Source organism: Corvus kubaryi, unplaced genomic scaffold (genome assembly GCF_017639235.1).
Source record: "Corvus kubaryi isolate FWS band 111438036 unplaced genomic scaffold, C.kubaryi_AGA036_p1.0 66, whole genome shotgun sequence".
NCBI classification, from domain to species: domain Eukaryota; kingdom Metazoa; phylum Chordata; class Aves; order Passeriformes; family Corvidae; genus Corvus; species Corvus kubaryi.
The window spans coordinates 11154345-11176170 of NW_024582054.1; the positions used below are offsets into that span (position 1 = coordinate 11154345).

Here is a 21826-nt window from a genome sequence, read left to right on the forward strand (position 1 = left end):
CATCCCAAAGTCCTTCTCCTCAGGGCTGCTCTTAATCCATTCTCTGCCCAGCCTGTATTTGTGCTTGGGATTGCCCTGACCCAGGGACCTTGCACTTGTCCTTGTTTAACTTCAAGAGGTCCACACAGGCCCATCTTTCAAGCCTGTCAGGTCTCTCTCTTCCACCCAGAGTGTGAACAGCACTTTTTCAGGTCATTGAAGTTAAACTAATTCTCATGATTAGGCATGGTCCACCCAGGCTAGGCCAAAGTTAGATTGATAGAGAACTTGCTTTGCTGGATGTTTTTGATGCAATAATAATGGATAAACATAGGGAATTTATCTGTGGATTTTGTAGTCTCACATTTCTGCCAGATGTAGGTAGGAACAAAAGGAAGATATATAAGTGACTGTGTCATTCTCTCTTGGACTCCTGACAATCTAATGTTAGTCCAACATCAGAACAGAACATATAGGCTGGCTTCATAAGGTGGGGTTTTTACTCATTGCAATTTTTGAAATTCACAGTAGACCCTTGACTCAAAAGACATGGTAATACCTATCATATAAATACCATTTAATTTCTCTTAGAACAGCTAATGCCTCATGGAAGCGCTTAAAGCTATAACTGAGATGTCACAAGTACAGCAAAATTAGTTTTGAAAGATCAGATATCATTTTTTAGCCAGTTTTTCCTGAACACAATTAATGGATAAAAAGGCATGATAGTCAACAAAACTGCCTGTAAATAAAACATTTGGGTTTTTCCAAAATATTTCATGAGGCAAGTCAGCTTGAGTAAAATCCCATAAACACTGTACAAGCCCTAGGCAGGTGTTAAAATAGATATGCAGTTTTTCTGCTTTTTGATGTTTTTAAGGATTTCGTAACTGGCAGTATTTGGCTGAGTTCAGCTGTGTCCAGCAATATGAATTGCACTCTGACAGTTTTTCAAAAGCATGGTTATTGGCACTCTGTGTCCTATAGAAGGATCATTATCCACGGCCACGGTGAGCCCCAGAAAAATAGTACATTCATTTTAGAAGGGTTGGATCAAGTGAATATCATTTTAACTGAGTTGTAAGAACTGCCTTGTTTAAACATTCTTGTCAGTTGGTGTATCAGACAAGCATAATAAAACTCAACTGCTTTAGTGAATGTCACTTTTAAGAATCTTATTCATTGATTTCTAAAAGTTCAGTACTAGAACAAACTTAAGGTCTCTTGAATTCATTAAGGTATGTATTTTATGAAAACTAAGAAAGATTCATGAGCCCTATGGATGTACATCTATAAGAAATTGTCAACAGCGAAGAATAATTGCATAATATTAACAAAGATTGTGTGAAAATCTGGCTAAATTCTGCATCAGAGGTCCCTGGAAGTACTTCAGCACTTACTCGAGAAAGCCTGTGCCAGCTGGGACCATGGGCAGCACAGTTCCTGCAGGAAATCCTCCTGACTAAGGAGCCACTGTCTCACACCTTCAGAATACAACAGAGCACTGTATTTTCCATCTGTAAAATGCAAGGGCTCTTAGCTAACACCTTCCCTTGAGCTCTTGTAAGGGGATTAGGGGTAAGCCCCCTGAATCAGCATACAACCATTCATTGGGAGCAGTTTGCTAGGAACTGTGTTATGAGTCAGATTTTAGCTCTGTCAAAGGTATTCAACTCCCTGTGGATTCAGTCCTCCAGCAGTGACAAATTTTTTTCATCTTTGTGAAAAAAACTCCCTCTCCAGCTTTTCTGTAGGCCCCTTTTAGGTACAGTAGTTGTGTCTTGATCCAGACTCTTGCTGAGCTCAGAACCACATTGTCATTTTTCCTTGCTTTGAGGGCTGCTGGTGAATGTTTCCTGTAGACAGCAAATGATTGAGGTGGTCCACAAGGTGCTTAGTCAATTTTCAGAGTGAGTGGTCCCTGCCTTAGGAAAATCGCATAGAAGTGAAAACAGTCCAAGAATGAAATTGATTAATCATTCAGGTTGATCTAGTCAAAACTAATTTTCTATCAAAAGAAATGTTGAAACAAAAATCAGACTGATAAATGTGCACATATGTATGCCTCAAAAAAACCCTGTTCTAGACAATTCTGACACGAGATGAGCCCTGTGTATAGTCCCTTCCTGAACTGATATAACTAGTTCTGAATTACACGTAAAAATGGAGGTAATGGCCTTTTTCCATGAATTATGTTACCTTAAAAGTGTAAGTGGAAAAGTGATTACATGATTAATCCTTCCTCTCTCTTTCCCATTCATTGTTCGCCAGCACTCTCCTTGAATTAGAATTTCCCATTCTTAATGCTCTTAGGCTCAGAGGCTTGTAGGAAAAGAGTTTACATATAGTACTAGAGAGTTATTAATTTTTCAGTTAATAAATTTAAAATCTTTAAAAACAGTGAAATAAAATTTATTCAACTGATAAAACACAGAGAAAACAAATAAAAAGAAAAAAACTATAATTTCATTCACTGCAAAACTCAGAATGTATTACCATTGCAGCTGTTGTCTGAGATACATGCTGGAGAGACTTCCTGTTTGTTCTCCGCTAAAAACATACCACATATTCCTTTTTTTCCAATATTTATTTTTTCACCAGTGAAAGATGGTTTGGTATTTAATTTTGATTTTATCTTCATTTTACGTCCTTTTCCACTTGTTTTCCTCCCTTTGAGGTTCACAGTTCTGTCCACTTAAAAGTTATCCCAACTTCAATTTTTCTACTGTCTGAGTTACTCAGTCATATGTCAAAGCTAATTTTAATTCAAAATTACTTTGTTCAGGTCCAGTGATACACTTTCTACTCCTCTGCAGTATCCTATTATTGTTTTGTCATGTTTACTTCCCTGTCAGATTATGCTAGAATTTTCTCTGTTCAAACTTTCATGACCTGATACTGTTCTCTTGAACTAATGGGATCAAGAAGTAGCCAAAGCACCGAACATCATCAGAGTCAGTAGTTGCCAGCTGTTTCCAGCTCATCAACTCATCAGAAGTGCTAGTATATATCCATACATGCTCCTCTACTGTTTTATGGAGTAGCATTCTCATTATAAGCTATTACAGAGGTGGATAAGCAGACACTAGGAAATTGCCTTGTACTTTTACTGTCACTGTGGCAATCTATGAATTTGGTATAACCAACATCTGTTGCCTCTCCATCTCCCATGAAATTGGCAATTAAACATCTTGAAGACCCATCAGCAGAATTAAGGACATCCTAGAAAACCTTCAGGCTGTCCCTTCCAGTGGACATACTGCATAAAAATAAGTAAATTGCTATACTAAAAAAAAAATTGGTTTGGTAAGTTTAGTTTAGCAATTTGGATGGTTTGTTGCACATCTGATTTCTGCAGTTCAGTAATGGAGGATGAAAGTTTGGTTAGCTATACCTCATACATCAGTTGTATGAGGCATATCAAAATATTTTAAATAATACTTAAAACTCCAGAAAAATGCTTTCACAAATTAGTCTTGTAGTCCTTGTAGATGAAGAAAATTCATCTATTTTGTTCAATTAGTGTCTTTCTACAAACTCATTGAAAATTAAACATTCTCTGAGACTGCACTCTCAGATTTGCTACTTAAAATCATAAAGTCAGCATTCTTTGAATGAAATTTTGAAGATGGAAATCTAATTTTTTTGTTGAAATTTTATGCCTGTCACATTTCCACTATGAGTCTTTTTCATGCTATTCCTGCCTTTATTTGCCATCTAATTATTTATTTATTTATTTATTTATTAGAAGAACTTGAGGAGTTGGGCAAGATTTTCAGATCTTAGTTGAGCACTTGAAGTGCAGGTTTTGGCAGAATTTAGATTCATCAATCCAAGAAGGCAAGAGAGTCAAAAACTGTGTTAGAAAGACAAAATTATGTTGGACTCACCTTGTGATACTGTTCTCTTGGTTCAATCCAAAAGTGAAATGATTGTTTCTCATCCAAGTGAAAGATTCACCTGGAATTCAGAAACAAGAGGTACCTATTCCAAAATCACTTAAAGGATGCAATGTATCATTGCAGAAAACCACCTTCCACTTCAGGGGGATAGGATGGAGGAGGAAAGAGAAGGCAGGGGTTTTTGCCTAAGAGTCTAATGGTTAGTACATTTTTCAGGTGTGACCTCTGCTAGAGACAGATTTCATTCCCTCTTCCAAATGAGGGAATTCACATATCCCACTTTACTGCTTAGCCTAAATTTTTTCCTCTTCTTCTAATATTTTTCCCCCTTGAAATCTTTTCTGTCAAATATTTCACTCTGTCCCAGAAAGATGTCCTGACCTTTCTCTGTAGGAAGAAAGAAAACTGCAGAATTTAGTATTTTATCACATGGTTACTGCCACACCTCTTTAATTGAATGAAGAAGGAATAAGAAACCAACATCAGGAAGCATTATGTGAAGAGTTTTCTAAATGTCAGCACATGCATTCCCCAGACTTTTCAGCACTGGGAAGACTTAAAGGTAATTTGTCAGTGAGAAGGAACTGATCGAGGATTCACCCATGTAAATCGATGACCTTTTGTCAAAAGAAAGTCTCTTAGCTAGTAAAGATGCAGCATTACTTGAAAAAGAACAAAATACTAATGGGCCAATCTGAATCTTATGAAGTATCTACTTGTAGATATAAAGATATGGTTCAAGAAATAATGGTCTGCAACTGGATCAAGATTGGGGTTCATTTTATGCCTTGATATAGAACCGTGAGATTCTATTAGGAGAGCTGTCTGGAAAAGCTTGGTTCACATTCAGCATCTAAATACATTAACCAATTTTTTTAAGTGTTCAATGGCTACGAATTCCACCTTCTAAAAAAAAAAAAATTTCAGGGCTCAGCATCTTTTAAATAGGATTTATAACACTGTTTTACCATCTGGAAAAATGAATATTTGTTAAGCATTCATTATTTGTTATTTTTCATTATTGAAATGAATCAGTGTTATATAAAAGGCCTTTTTAATAGCAGGTTTTTTTACAAGAAAGATTCAAGCTTTGATTATTCCTCACAATGACTGCAGTATTCCTGACACCTGTATCAGGATGTGTTTCTCCCCAAATATTGTATTAAATGTTCAGATGGCCTCAGAGTTGTGGCTTGCTCCAAACTGAGTAAAAGGGAAATCAATTCTGGGTTCTGGAAGGAAAGAAAAAAAAAAATTGAGTTAGCACAGATTGCTTTCTGGGAGATTTTTTATTTTCATAAATTCTATTATCAAAGTATAAGGGATATAAAAAGATAATATTATCACCAAATTAGCAGTAATTGCCTTTGATTCTGGTTTTTAGGCAGTATAATTCTGAAGCCTCCTCTTTTAAAAGTCACTGGATATAACAGTGAGAGTGAGAACAAGATTTACTCTGATACATAATAAAATATTCAAAATGGACAGAGAGCAGTTCCAAATCAAATCTGGTATTCTTTCAAGAACCAAGTTCTACTGAGTCATAGAGATGGAAAATGTTTGATACATTTTCATAAGTAGCACTAATTATCCAGACTTGTGAACTCAGTGGAGTGTGAGACCCGCTGCAGTGTTAATAGCAGAGCTCAGTGAGTAGGATGAGAGCAGTGAGATCTCAGCAGAGTGGAAACCAAGAGATACCTCTTATTACACCTTGGGAGAACAGTATTGTGCTTCCAGGTAGGAATGCCTACTGGGAAAGAGAGGTCTTCAGTCCACAGTGTTTTCTTAAGTTATCCACCGATGTTGTTTGCCACTGTTTACTGTTAATGACTGGGAACATGCCTTTCATAGGAGCAAAGAAAGACACACAAAGCCAGAATTTTCTTTAGGAGAGATGCTGCTGCCCATATTTCTTCTTCAATTTACTATTTTGTAACTGCTGCCAGTAGATATTTTGGTGCGCCTACTTTTCTTAATTTAAATATTGGTTTAGATGTGCAAATGCAGACACTATTAGCTTTTTTACCTCTACCACTTGCAGCAGTTCACAGCTTTTATCAAAAGTATGCTGAGAAAAAACAATAGGCTCATACATTGATTTACACATTTTGCAAACTTCCACCTTTTTGTGCAGCTCTTACCTGAACAAAGCATTATGTTTTATTGGCTTTTTCCTGTTGCTTATAAAGTCACTTATATTAATGAATGTACTTTTGCAACCCTCATCAGAGTCTGGAAAGTGCTAACATACCAAGATATCAAGTAACTTGCCAAAGATAACAATGGCTGTTTGTATCAGAGCCAACTGTGATTACATGCTGTACTTCATCCTCAGCCCTTCTTCCTAGCACACAAATATTGTCAAATCATCTCTGTGTTCCAGTGCATCACACTTCATTTTCTCAAGCTGGTACTTCCTTTGTTTTGATGGTTGCCCTGAATAGAGAAAATGAGATGCTGAAGAAAAAAGTACTCAGACCAGATAGTGTGAAGTTTAGCGGAACTTTCACCAAAACAAAAACAAACAAGCAAACAACAATTTTTTTTTTAATAAAGACAAAACAAATAGAAAAAGATGAACTTCTGCTCTTAACTGGCCTACCACTGACTGTAGAAGAGCTACTCCAAAATTATTCTCCTCAGAAAGAAAACAGAGCAGTGTGCCAGTGGAAAAACACATTTTCCTGCCCCTTGGATTTAGCCCAGGGGAGCTTCCTGGGGCTGCCGTTTCTGCCACCTTTCTGTGGGAGAAGACAGGGGCTTCTCTTTGTTTGGCAGATGTCTTGGCTCATTACAAAAACCCCCAACTTATATAGAGACACTTTTTTTCCAATTTAATTAATATTTTTTTCATATCCACCCTAGAAGATAAGTCTCCACCCTAAAGACTTTATTAACTACTTTGAAGCAATACATGTAATAAGTAAATGTAAAATTGGTAGGGAATCATTATTTATATTTGATCAAAATGTAAGTATTAGAAAATCAAAATACTCCATTTGCTGACGCAGATAGCACTGGTTTGCATCTGCTATTCTACTTTCTGCATGAATAGGTGTTAGCATAAGGTTCAAGCCCATCCTTTACTCAAAAGCCAAACTCATGAATATATTTTGTTGTCATATGAAGCAACATTCTTCTGTACTTAGTCATTTGACAAAATAGGAGGAAAAAAAGGCACAGAGCATTTCAGATATGTCCACCCCCAGTGTGCCATACATGAAGCCAATAGTTGAGCAGGAGCTGTCACACAAGGCTTTCATTCCCTGACTTTACCTGGGGCAATGACTCCTGGATAGTGATCTGGACACTGATTTGCTGGTTTTACCATCTAGAACAGAAAATTGTTCATGAGTGTTTCAGGGCATGTTTCCCAGAGGGAGCTGCTATAGTGTAAATGCCCTTTTTCTCTACTCTTCAGAGTGCATATTCACCACTATATAACAAAGTAAGCCATTATGCCTCTGTTCCTAGATGTTTAAGCTGCTTCTGTTTCTAAATGTTTGAGCATGCCTCTTGATTTGTCTGAAGAATGGTGTGTGGTTGAGCCCATCTGCTGTACCCTATGGAGAAAGCAGAATATAGATGTTTAGTGGAAAGAGTTTCAGTTTCTCCTTTTTACAGCATCATTAGGAAGCTGTCGTTCTAATAATAATAATTCCCATTTGACATCATGGAGGTAAAAAGAAATCACTGCTGACATCAAAAATGAGGTGATATTTCAGCAGTATTATTTCACTGAAGATAAAAAGGAAGTCTTTATTACTCCCAGTGCTTTTAAAGAAAGCTGAGCAAGGCTTATACTGACCCTGAAGCTTATATACCTTAATGTATCAGTATGAAATAAGAAATTTTAATTGTTACTGCTATATTTTTTGTCTGTTCCTCCACAGAATCAAGAATTTTGTGCCTGCTTAAGGGAAAATTATCAGTATCTGAAAATAAGCCTGAAGAGCACAATTACCTTAATTTTCTCCGTTACTTAAAATTCACTAAAAAATACCCCAAACAAATGAAAACACTAAGTGTATTACAAGAAGTGGTAATTTTCTTACAAACTTCATACTGGAGTCTTTACTGAAAATTCATATAAATTGTCTAAAGAGGTCTGAGCTCTGAAGAGGTTACCCTGAGGAGGGTTACAAGTTTTATTTCACCTTTTATGGATAAGTATTTTATTATCTCTGAACTTCTTGTGCTCATTGCTGTGCGAATTGCTTGCTATTAAAAGGACACAGACAAGGTCTGTTTCATCTGTGGTAAACAATGTTTTTCACTTTTATTTCTGATAGCACATTAGACCCTCCCATTCCCCTTTCTTTAACAGACGTATTCAGTTATAATTCCAATCTTTGTATGTTTTTCCATCCTAAACCAAATATAGCACATCAGTGACTCCATCCAAACTTACATGGAAGAGAATGTATCTTACTACTATTTGACAATATTTCCAAAGCTTGAGATCTAGTCTTTTTCTACTGATTTGTTTGTTTCTTTGCTTGTTTTAGGGGATGTTTAGCGAGCAATATAGACTGCACAAAATTAAAGGAATAGGATGTCATGCTGGTGCCTTCAAAACTGACAGTGTTACTCCCATCAAAAGAAAGTTCAAGAAATACGTATTCTTCCCATGGCTTCATTTTACAGAGTTGGTCACATACTTGCAAGTAGTGCAAGTCTCCTCTTGCAAGAAAAACCTGATCAAAATGTTTCGGTCTTTTCACAATCAAACTTGAGGAATTTTTGCAATTAAATATGTGGTGGGATCATCACATTATTTTGTTCCAGGCAAATATGTTGATAACATAACAGTCACAGCTCTTCTGCTGTTGAGTTGCTGCTTCTCAGTTGTTCTCAGAAATAAGATCAGAATTCTTAGAGGCATGAAAATATTTAATGGTTATAAGCCTTTTAAAAATCAAAATTAGTAGCTACCAGTTACAGTGATATATTTAAATCTGAAATGAACTCTGCACTTCCAATGTAAACAAGTCTCATTCTGTGCACAAATAGTTTGGACATTTTCCCCAAGAATTTGTTGTGCATGAGCAGAAAGCTCAATTTTATTTTGTGTGAACTCACTTTTGACATATTTTGGAAGGTCTGAGGTATTAGATAAATATTGCTCTTCTTGGAAATTGTTATCTCATTAGATTTTTCATTAATTTCTCCTTGCTCAAGTGCTCAGAAATATATAATTTTTTCCTAAAAAATCAGCTGCTTTCAGTTCTTGTGATCTTTTGCATTGTTGCGTTGTTGCAAAGACTACATTGGTTAAGTCAGCCCACCGCTAGACATAGCGCTGTGCTTAGGAGATGCCTAAATGCAGAGCCCTGTTTCACTTAGCTCACAGGGCGTCTCTGGGTCCAGCCTACATCTCCCACAGTGTCCAGGGTTAGGAATGGGGCACTGGACACCACCTTTCCTGAAGAAGAAAGGAGCTGATTCTCAACACACAAACATGCATTATGGGTTGTTTTCAGTCACTTTAGTCATATGCATTCATAAATTTTTATATGGTTGGAAGATGCAGACTTTGATGGTACAAAGCTCACAGAAGAGCTTTAGATCACTGGAGCAACCACAGACAAAGTTTATGTTGACAATTTATCAGCTCTTCTCCGTCAAGGAAAATTGTTTTTTAGTGCCTGCCTATTAGCAATCACATGCATATTATGAAATTGAGTTTTGGGGAGGACAGCCTGCCATCTGTCTTTCCTGTCTTTTTTTCACAATGCATCATTCTAAAGTTAAAACTTTCTGTGCTTCAAAATGATGTAAAATATGAGATGTCTATAATAGAGACACTTGGAAAGAAAAATGTACTAAGTAGAAATGTAAATCTTTATAGACTTTATAAACAAGCAACTGCTGATGCTATACTTTATGTTTTAGCTTCAAATGCTCTCCACATTTTCCACATGCCATAATGCTGATAATTAATTAATATATGTCTGAAGGAGAGTGAAAATGCTTCCTTCATAAACTCTTTCTGGTTCAGGGCAGTTTTTTCTGTGAGTGAAATGGAACTGCCTGATGGGAGAAAGAAAAAGATGTGTGCAGTTTCCTTTTTGTGTTCTGATATGCTAAGATTTTATCAATAATATTGTTTTCCTGCAAAAATATCTGCCTCAGAGAAAATCTGCTGTGCAGCTGTCAGGATTACACCTCTTAGAATATACCTGTGGTGATTCTGTTAAATTGATAAAAACAGAACACTCTGCAGTGTAGAAGGATTGCTGAAAATATTCTGAAGCCCTTTCATGTGTAGCAGCACTTGTATGGCAGTACGTTTATTGTGCTATAAATTCCATCACTGATTTTGGCCATTTCAAATTGATTCTGCAGTAACTGTAAGTAATGAACCTTACAGACAGAGCCAAGGAAAAAAACCCCAAGCCAATAAACTTGTGGCTGTAGGAATACCAATTGTAGACTTCATTTAGCCTCAGTTTTTATCAAATCATGCAGTGAATACCCCACAAAGCCAGAAAATGTATCCAAAAAAATACACAGAGCCATAGCCCTGTCTTTCTTTAAACTTAGCAGTTAAACCAGACAGTCAATTATCCAAAGTACATGTTTGTACGAAGTGTCCTGGGGATTTCACCTGAGATTTAAGGAAGGTGCTCAGCATAAGTAGATGGAAGTGGAGAAATTATAATAGAAGTGAGTTAAACAGGATAATAAGCCAAATCCTGAGCTGTTTTACATGGTCTAAGCAATACCAGGCACCACTGAATTTCACAGGGTTGTAGATGGATGTGCAGTGAGCTACTAATGACTCACCAGATCAAAGTATACAAAAATCTTCAAAATTTGCATGTTTCTAACCTATTTCCCTTTCTTTACTGAAAAGTTCTACCGGGTTAACAAGATATTAATGATTCCATAGATTTTAACAGAGAATTCATGTGCTTGGTAAAAATTTCCATAGGAAAGTTTTAAAATCCATCTAAAAGATTCTGTTCTAAGATTTTCACATTAGTTTTCTATAGGAAACCCACTGATCTTGTTTTGTTAAACATTGAATACATTTCTCACAATCTTTTAGATCATTCAAAGTCTTATTTTACAAATAGACCATAGATCTAGTCCCACTAAATCAATGCAACAGATTAAAGCATATATAAATTTGCATATATGTTCTACCCTCAGTTGTTACATGAAGAGAGAACTTCAGATTTTAGTTCAAATGCAGAAAAGACTAGTTTTCCTCTACAGAACTTTCTTACCCACATTACAGGAGAGAGAAGAAAGGTCATGTTTTATTTTCTGTGCAAAAATAAATAAATGTCTGGGTCGGGTTCCTGCAAGCCCTGCAGCACTTCCATGCATCACAGCTTGCACGCTCATGTATCTTACAGTCTGCATTGAGCGCTGAATTTATTCTGTGTGTCTTCTTGTACCTAACTGCATATTTTTTCCCAACCTTTGTGTTGTCTGTGAGAGATATTAAATCCTCATTTTGAGATCAAAATGCTTGAGTCCATTCTAGCCTTATATAGGCCACAAAGATATTTGTTAAGACATATCCTTTGCCTCTCTATAAAAACGTCTATTTTGTCAATTTGTCCACTTTACAGCAGCAACCAAAGTGACACACAGAGCAAAAAAAGACACAGAAACTGGAGCTTTCAGTTAAGCACCAAATATGGTGAAAGCCATAATAAAATAATGAGAGTAGGGAATGCTATTTTTCCTTTCACTCTGCTGTTTTGTGTTGCAATGAGGAACAGAGTGAGTCTGAAGTCTCGTGAATAGCCCCTTGCTCATTATCTCTACTCCCCTCCTGAATAAACATTTCAGCCATTGTAAATGAGTGTGACATGAAGGGCAAATGAATGGCTCTCATTCCAGATGAGAAACACTCGACAGCTGAGCAACCTGTAGGTTGTTGTAAAGGTGCAGATCCTGTGACTACTGGATGATGGGGTAGGCATGCCATTTATTTCCGTGTGACCTAAGATTCATACTCTTATATGAGAGATTCCCAGCCTTGCAGAGGGAAGCCCTATGTGTTCAAACTGACTTTTGGTTAGGACTGCAGTGTGTGAAAGACAGAGCTCTCCTAATTTTTTCTGGTCATTTTATAGAAATGACCAGAAAAACTTAGTCAATTATAAGGAAAGGTTCAGTGTGGATTAACAGATGGCATGCAACACCCCTACTGTATTTCACTTATAAATATGATTGATGTGGAGGTAATTTCTTGGTAACCTGTTTTTCAAAAAAAAGTATTCTAAGTGGTGGGTTAGTAAAAGAAAATTAATCTCTGCATGTTAAACTTGCCAACTTTTGAATTAATTGCATGAGAATGACAATCAATTAATAAATGTAAAGCAAACAACAGAAAATCAGTGAATTAAAAATTACTAAATTGATTCCAATGCAGATAAAGCAAGAGGCTGCCATAATTCTTTGGTGTAGATTCAAGAACACGAATCTTGTCTCATCAGTTTTTCTTCCCCATTTATCCACATTTAGCATTTAAAACAATGGTGGTTTATTATGATTTTTACAAATAAATTGCTATCTATAATCTAGCTTGCTGCATTAAGTGGATTATAGAAACAAATCATAAATAGTAGTCCATTTGTAGCTGTCACGGAGAAGGTCACAGCTTTGCAAAGACCATCCATCTCCAAGTGGATAAAAGTTTTTTCTTCAAAGAGAAATCTCATCCCTTGTATTGGTGGACTTTTCCTAGTAATGACAGTACACATGGCTGCTCCTCTGGAAAGGCTGTCGTTTTGTGCCCCAGCCTTCTCCTGCAGCCCAAGTCTCTGTAAAGCCACTTTAGGGCTTGGGGTTTGCAGTTTCGATGCCAGCTATTTTCTTTATCAGGAGCCTGAGAGGTGTATTTAAAACTGTTCAAATTAACTCTAAGAACAGTCATTACTACTGACATTAGATCTTGGCAGACATACCAGAAGAATTTTGCCTCCTCTCTTATGATCATTCCTTTTTGTCATCTGGATGTGGAGGCATTACTATTCACCTGTAGAAGCTTTTCTGAAATTTGCAGTCGTATTTTTCATAAAATCAGCTCATATACCTTGCTGTCTGTTTTCCCCTTTATATTGAAACTTCATCATTTATACTCATATAATTGTCACTGACATGAGGAAAGTGAAAGCATATTAATAATTATGGAAATTAATCTTTTTTGCCTATCTCCAGTTTTGCGTTTGTCACAGTTGTGGCATTCTGCAGGAAAGCTCACACATTCTGTTGTCCAAGATCTTTGGGTAGACCTTGTTTGCTTGTATACAGCCAGCAAAAATTGGGCCATGCTAGGGGAAAGCATGCAAGCATTAAAATAAACTAAACAATTGCATTTCACTGGAGGAACATACCCCAGACACCATTAGCACAAGCAGAGAAACCTTAATATTAATGACATTTGAATAATAGTTCTCAGCCTTCTCCATTTTGTGTCCCTACTTTACTATATGAAAAACTCAGATCTTTCTTCCTATTTAGCCACAAAATTGGGAAGAGTGAATGTAATTTTTCTTGACTAACTTCTGAACAAGTTCTGGGGCTGCAACTTCGGGTGGAGAGCTTGAGTAGAACATAAACATTTCTGTCTTAATCAAGGTTGACTTGGGGAATCTATTTCTGTCTTTACAGGCAACAGCATTTTCTATATCTTTTTCTCTCTGTGTGGGAAAAATACATTAATATCACATATTTTGTTTTATCTAGTCCTTTCTCACTTATCAAGTCCTTGCAGAGAATCACCTAAGGTAATTGTTGGACTGCTAAGAACTACATCAAACAAAACAGTAGGAAAAAAAACCCTAAAAGAACCTCTTTATTTCTCCCTGCAATGAAAGAAATAAAGAAACTAGATCTGAAGTGTATTTATTATTACTTGTCTTTAGTGCAACAGGATTTGGTTGCCCTGACATACAGAGTTGAAACTAACTTTTGTAAACAACCTTTTCGCTCTTTCTGTTGCAGAATAATGTAGCCATTTTCCACCATCCCCCAATACTCTGATAAAATGCATTGGAACTGATGCAACAAAAGTCCTTTTTTAGGTTTAAATTTCACTGCTGGCAAAAGCACCAGAATTCTGGAATAGCGAATTTCAAGAGAGTTTGCTCATGGGCAGGGACGACTATTCCTTTATTGGAACCCTGCATACTTCAATAGCTAAATGCTTTCAACTTTCTTTAAATAGTGTTAAGGAAAAAATATCCTGAAGGCATTATTTTTAAACAGGACTTCAAACATTTCATGAGGAAAAAAAATGCAACATATTTGAACACCGAGGGATTTGAAGTGGCAAATCTGTTAAAGTGAACTGATCTTTTGAGTTTCAGGGTTAAATGTGTATTGACCACAAATTAGGGATGCAGACTACTGAAAATTCTGAGACACGCCAGATTCTTAGCTTGACCAGCAGTAGCCAGATCTATAAGACACCATTTATAAATAAGTTAATTATGTTAGCTAGATTTTAAATTAACTATGTCTCATTTATTCCTCTGAATTCAACAAAATCCATTATAACATTTGCAAGTGCAAGAAAATATGAGGTTCTTAGCCTTTTTTACTATATAGACTTAATTCTGCAATAACTCAATATTAAAAATTTTGGAGTTCATATTTTAAAGCAGCTGTGAAGCAAACAGATATGCAAGGGTAAATCTGCTCATCTTGAGTCCTTCTGCAAATGGTCTGCTCTAGAGGTCATATCAAAGAGATTCTTTTTCCAGCTTAAACCTGTCTTTTCTAAATAGATCTCAATCTGATCTCATTTAATACATTGATGCCTGGTTTCTAAGTCATTATATTTGCTGTATTACATATCAAAAGGACTCTTGAGAAATTCCCCTGAATTGATAATTCTAATTTCTTATGTATAGCTACTCTATATTCACTCTGAGGACAGCTGTATTGTATGCTAAACCACGAATTGTAAAAATTGATCCCTTTGTATGTAGGTTTGTATTAAATTGAGATACTCTATTTTTTTCCTGTTTGTTGCCACACGTGGGTTCCTGGTGTCAGTTTGTATTTGGCTGTTTGAGCATATTAAAGTTTTGCTAGTGCTTATGATGTTCTTGCCAAGAGCACTCTTGCAGCAATCTGCGCTAGAACAGTCTTTGTGCCAATTACTTCAAAAAGTATTCTGTTATAAACCCAATTTTTATGGCTACTTTTTCAGGTTGCTGTGTGTTGATTTCATTTAGTTTCTGTTTTTTCCATTTTTTTTTAATGTTGATCTTCAAATGCCTTTAAGTTTTGCATTATGAAAAGACAATATAGTGTTGATAGAGTTGTTAATAAGACATCTATTAAAGGTTCAAAGGTATTAAAATAAAACCTAATAATTTAAATTACTAATACTGCATATATTTAAAGGATGCTGTTTAATAGTGGAAATTTTGAAATTCTTATTGCAGGGCCTGATTATGAAAATGGAAACCTTTGCAGTTACATAAAGCAAAATAACTGAAAAATAACATGCAATGACTCAACACAATATTTCTTGGGTTTATATTATAAAGCTGATTTCAGGAGTGTCAGCTCTACAACATCTTTTGTTCAGAGAAAAGCAGCTTGCTAATCCATTGCAATTAATGAAAAATCACAACACAGGAAAGGATGTCTTATCATTAACGTATTTTACAATATAGATATGCTTTTGAAAGGACAGACTTGATCATGCAGCTTTTACTACTGCAGTGTATACCAGTGCAAGACCAGACCTCAGAATTCTGACATGAGAGCCATCATGGCAATAAAGATAGGTATGTGCCCCTATACAGTTCAGGACACTGTGCTATGCTATACCGAAGAGTAACTGCTTATCTATTATCCCAAATTTTAAAAATGTAAATGTATCATGTAACAGAACGAAAAAGCCATAAATTTAGGGTCTAATAATGTTCATCTAAAGAATCCATAAATGCTTGAGCAACCTCTGGTCTGCTGCTATTTCTCAGGCTGTTAAGATTTGATAACTCTTGAAAAACATTTGTGCACCCTTGAAAATGCTTGGTTGGTTTTTTTTTTAGGGCAGCTTTAGGAATTGTTTATCATACAACAGTCTTCCATTACTCTCACACAGCATTCTTAAGATAGCCTTAACCCAACCAATGTAACTTGGGCAATCTCACGTTCTTGTTTTACCTTCAGGCTTTTTTTGAGAGTTAGAAAGCTGTCCCCATTCCCTTCTCTTTAGTTTATTATCTAGTCAGAGGTAAGTGGGAGATGAGACCTTCTGCATTCTGAGCTTGAGGAACAAGCAGTTTGTTGCATGTGTGCTCAAAACAGTAACTTTAGCACAGAAGAGATCTGTTCCCTGTGGTGCACTTGAATGAAAGTGACTGTGGTTATTGTGCTTGCTGCTGATCTCAACATTCCTCATATGCAATCAATAATATTCTACTCAGGTCACTTTAGAGATTGAACAAGTGCTATGAACTGAGCCTACCACACTGGGTTGTTTCTCACATGATGCTTGTCTTTAAGCACCAATAAGTTTGAGGTCTCATAAGGATACTTTTTTTTAAAACCCTTAGAATTAGCCTAAATTCTGCCTGTGACCATTTTAAGAAGTAGAATAGCTTTTGAATCTTATTAATTCGAGAGACTGATAACAGAGGAAAGATGGGAAAAGCCTAAAGTGTCTCCAAAAACTAGTATTGACTTTTTAACAATAAAATATGTCCTGAGACCAAATATGCTGTTTAAATGTAAATAATATTTCCATTTTCAGACTGTCTTTTGCAGGTATATTTGAAGGGATTTGAAATGTACTTGTGGATGGAAAAGAGGCTATTGACCTTGAAACTATGTATGTGTTAGGAATAATGTTCCCCCTCCTTGAAATCAGACTCGTATTCTTTGAATGGGTGCTCAAGACCACAACTCTGAACAGCGGTTTCACGTGGCATTCAGTGCCTAACTCAATCAAGGCTGACTGCAAAGCTGTTTCTCAGGAATCAGAGATTATTGCCTTGTCTTATTTTCATCCACCATGGTTCTGAATGTATCAGTGACAGATGCACTAAATACTACTTTTCTTTGTTCTGGTGTGGACTTGATACGATAGGACAAGATTGGTATGTAGAAGCAATGTCTTTTTATTAGCTGGACAACTGTAGTCAGAAAAAAAGACCCCAGACATACTGGGTTTTCAGCATACAAGTGCTTTTTCAAGGCTTTTCAACCGAAGTAAAAATTTTTGAATCAAATAAGTGTTGAGAACAATTACCGTAAGTAGACACGTTATTTGCTTATGCTGCCCAAGAGAAATGATAGATGATGCTTGTGAAATTGGAGATGGCTGATGTTAACAAGGGAAAATGATAAAATGGTTATTTTATACATTAAAAGAGATAGCAACTCTAACATTGATTCAACAGGAACATACCGCTACAAACTTTACATGATGGATGAAACCCATCATGTAAAGTGCACATGTGTCCTCTGTGTGTTAAACAAAGGGTACATGATGGAGAATTGATAAGCCTATGCACAGCAAGGTGGATGCATTTGGAACATTTCAGTCTTGCTGCACATGTGGGATGATCCAACATATTGCAGTTGTTGTGGCTCATTCTTTTTCAACACCAAAATATCATGCTCCATGATAATCTCCTGTTAGTAATACCGTAATGTTTATAGAAATGCAGTAAGTCTGAGAAAGGGATATGAAAGTATTACAGGAACTACTTACTGGACCTCTCAGATCCCAGCTACTGCTGAATGATAAGTATGAGCCAATGATGTCTTTTCCCAAAGCTTTCATCAAGACTGGGAGAGCAGGCTTTGATCTCAGTGAGAATAGGGCTGTGGAACCACAGAAACAAACTTCTGACCCTGAGAAAACATAAGCAAGTAGAAATGTTGTAGTAACTGCAGTGGGACACAGGCAGGAAAGAAGAGAAGTGTGGTAGATAAAGAAATCTATGCTGAATTTTAGGTTGATAGACATGGTTATATTTTTGTCAGAAGAGGAACTGCTCCGAGATGTCATTGTGTAAATTCCTGATGTGACACTGGACTCTGTTTTCTTTTAATAGTCCAGAGGAAAGCCTGTTTCCAAATGTTCACTCTTACTTTAGGAATCACCTGAAACCATATAGGAGCTCTTTACCTTGCAGAGTGCTCAAACATTTGTCTCACTGGTGTCACAGACAGGTTTTGAGAAGCATGTATGTGTATCAGTGAGTGAAGGACCACACAATTCTTTGAAAGAATAATGGGAGAAAATGGGTATAGTTTGTAAGATATCTCTTTGGACTTTATTGGTTTAAATTGGTTGTGTTTTAAAGATTTTGGACGTATAAAATTGTGTTGATTTTGGAAGTATAAAATAACATTTTTGAGAGACCAAAGCAAATATATATATATACACATATCCTTCAGAAACACAGTTGTTTGTGTAAAGGGGGATAAATGTGTGTGAGAGTTGTTTATAAAATAGCTAAACAAGTACCTAGGTGCACAAACTACATTAGGATGTTTTTGTATGTGACTGTTTTCTAAAAAATTGATTCTAAGCAATAATTTTAAGACTTCAAATATAGTGTCTCATTAAGTGAGCTGGAGGGACAACTTCTGCCAGTGCTGTGGTTTCACACACACAATAAATTGGCATAGTCATTTACACAGAGAACAAACGAAGCAGTTTAGAAATTTATTTCAAATTGAAGTTTAAGTTTTGAAGCACACAGAGACATCTGAAAGGTGAAATTCACAGATTTTTCATGCTTGCAGGTTTTTATAGCCTCTGGTAATGCATGTCCTTACTCTGACATCACATGTATGTGAAAAAAATGGATGTAATATTTAAAGATGTCTTTTGACAAAGAAAGTATTTCCATCTTCAGAGGTGAGATTTAGCTTTAAAGGATGAAGAGCAGGTTCCAGATGTGTTTTTCGATTGCTGGGCTTTACTTTCCTTAAGTATTGACAGAGGGAAGGTTTTATCAAGGTCTTTGTGATGTGCTTGTTTATAATGAGTAGACATTAGTAGAGCACGTCTAAGTGCATATCACTAACAGATGACTAAAGAGAGCATATGGCAGGGAAAAGAAATATATATTTGTCCAACCAGTGTGGCTTGTTAACACTCCCACACTCTTAAACTGTGTTTACATGTACTTACAATATTTTGCAAATCCGTTTTCTAATCAGCTAAAAATAAAAGCCAAATAATTTTTTTCCAATATCAGAGTGTCAGGCAAAGTTGATTTAATTTTTTTTTTTTTAAACAAAGCAATTAAGTGGTACAGAAGATTTTTACAGAATTTGTTTTGCTTCAACATTACATCTTTACAGCAGTATATGTGTTATTTTCATTTCCCAGTGTTAAAAGTTTTATTTTTACAAAATGTTTTTTTCTTCACCTACCTGTCTATCCAAGGTTACACTACAAGCAATAATATAGATCAGAATGGCCTAAGCAAAATCCTCGATCAGGTCGCATGGTGTGTTTCAATCATGAGATTTCTCTGTGCTTTTATAGAATGAATCATAGAATCATAGCACCTACTAATAAACAGTTTGTAAGCAAAAAAATCTCTGGTTAACCCAGTCCAGATCCCAGCAGAGTAAAAAAGAAGTCTTATTAATTTAATTTAGAAGGTAGATGAAGAAATTATGGGGAAATCTGTACAGCTGTTGGCATACAAAGTTTCTGATGATCCTGTGATCAGGAGTATAGTATCCATCCACCTTTTTGTAGTGGACAGAACACAGTATCACTGCCTTCTCTTGCTGTGACACCTAAATGTGCCTGTCTATTGGTATGGCATTATTAGAAAGAAGATAAAGATTGACTAGGACTTACTTTTCAGAAGGAAGCATTTATAAAGAAAACTGCACAGAAGAGCTGCATTTACTTTTTATTTTCAGTATTCCTAGCAAATTTTTATTAAATATTTACTTCTGGAGCCAAGTATTGTCCTCCATAAAACAGTTTATTGCTGCAATTTAGCTTCATTAAAGTCATAATACTGCTTTAGGATATGATAGACTAGTGCTGTGGGATTGAATTATAAAGAGATTAATTTTAGCCACGGGAGATAATTGACCCTATAATTCCTATCACCCCTAATCCCGGTTCAAATGAACCAGTGTTAAAAGTGGCAATACTCACAATATAGACAAGGTCATGACAGTTAGAATTGTTTTTTACTACCGATTAGGTTTTCCCACTTGGTGCATTTGACTAATGTTGTCATAGAAAGGGATTTCAGGCATGGAAATACAGTTTCTTTAGAGGCACACAGGCACTGGAACTGATGGGCAGTTTGCTGTACATTTCCCAGTGTACAGAATCAGAATGCAATTGAGTGCTGACCCCTAAAATTTGAATTCATATGGGAATTCAGGACATGTTTTGATCCATGGTAGAGTTAGGAACAAGCTAAATAATTTCAATCTGGAAGCATACTCTCTTGAAATTCAACAATGTTAATATATGGTGGTTCTAGCAGGTTTGGAACTGTCACTTGGGCAATACTAAATCTGAAGTGTATTTCAGATGAAGAATCAGAAAAAAAGTGAGGTACTGCCTGAATAGAGAGTTGTTCAAAAACAAATCATGTTGATATTTAGCTGCAAATGACATGAAGGTTTAGAAAAACACAAAGAAGGGATAAATATGATATAGCTTAAAAATTCCCTGAAGTGTTAGTGCCAACTTCAAACATATTAGCATAAGGACCCTTATGAAAAAACAACAGGAAAATGATAGTTTTGCATAGCACTTTCAGTGCTAAGATAAATTTTCACATTTTTACCAGTTATCCATCAGCATTTTTCCAAGCATCTACAGATTTAAGTTTTGCAGTAAGCTGAAACTGCATGATAAAAAGAGACAGATAATGATAAAAAGCTGATGTATATGCAAGCCTAGCTAGAAGGAGCAAAATATAATATTACTGCCCCTCCTGTGAAGTTAATCCTATTTCTTTTAGTTATTTCTTCATTAGTTAATGAGGTCTTAAGAAAAATAAATAATTAAGTGGGTCTGAAATGGTGGTTTTGCATCTTTGCCTTTAGGAACTTTTTCAGATATTCATAGAATAGTTTGCCCTTGAAAGGTGCATTAAGTGTGAGTTTAGGCAATAGTTACTTTAAGCATGGGTGGTCAGAAACCTGTAACTGAAATGTCCATACACACAGCTAATCACTTTCCCCATTCAGATTCACCACACTGGCTAGGCTTGAAATGTAAAACAGTGGTGAAAGATGTTTCAATGATTACATTAGAAAAAAAGAAACAAACTCCAAGTCTTAGACTACAGACCTGCTTACATGAATTAGATTTGAATTTGGATGCACTTCGTGCTTTGCAGTTTTAAAAATGAAAAATTTTCTTCTCTCTCACTTTCTATCATCAATCTCAGATCAGAAGTAAAGTTTGTCTTCTATCTTTGTGAGATGACTATCAGTGCATTTATTACTACACCCCACTTCTGTCACCTCCTCCTGTGCCCCTGATATCAACCAACATCTCTGTTGACCTCTGGGTAGCGAGTCTGCAGAGAAAGGGGCTCTCATCTCCTGGAAGTCTTCTCTCAATGTTGATGTTGTAACACATTCTGAGGATGAAAAATCTGTGAGAGCCTGCAACTGCCAATTCTTATGCCTCTTTTATCCATGAGCACAGGAACTGCAGTTTCCATTTTTGTTGCAATATGCTGTATTTATATTCTTTTACAGGGTAAAACAGCCTTTTTATTTATCCACAGACCTCCTGAAGGAGTGGAACTGGAAGTGGTGAATTACTCTGTTCCCAGAGTTTCAGTTTACTCCATTTCAGGCAGCATTCTTAGAACAGGGCTGCAGTTCTTATGAATGCTATTGGATCTGAGCAAATTCTGGTATTATCTTGTGCATATGGAAGAAAACTACCACCCCCAGAGCTCTCCATACATGCCTAGTGCACTAGGCAAAGGCATTAC

General features: G+C 36.2%; 1 protein-coding gene across 2 annotated transcripts in view; it reads left to right on the forward strand.

Moving 5' to 3' along the window:
* NPAS3 (neuronal PAS domain protein 3) overlaps positions 1-21826 on the forward strand; it is a 607366-nt gene that overhangs the window by 555899 nt on the left and 29641 nt on the right. The gene's annotated exons all lie outside the window — the stretch shown is intronic.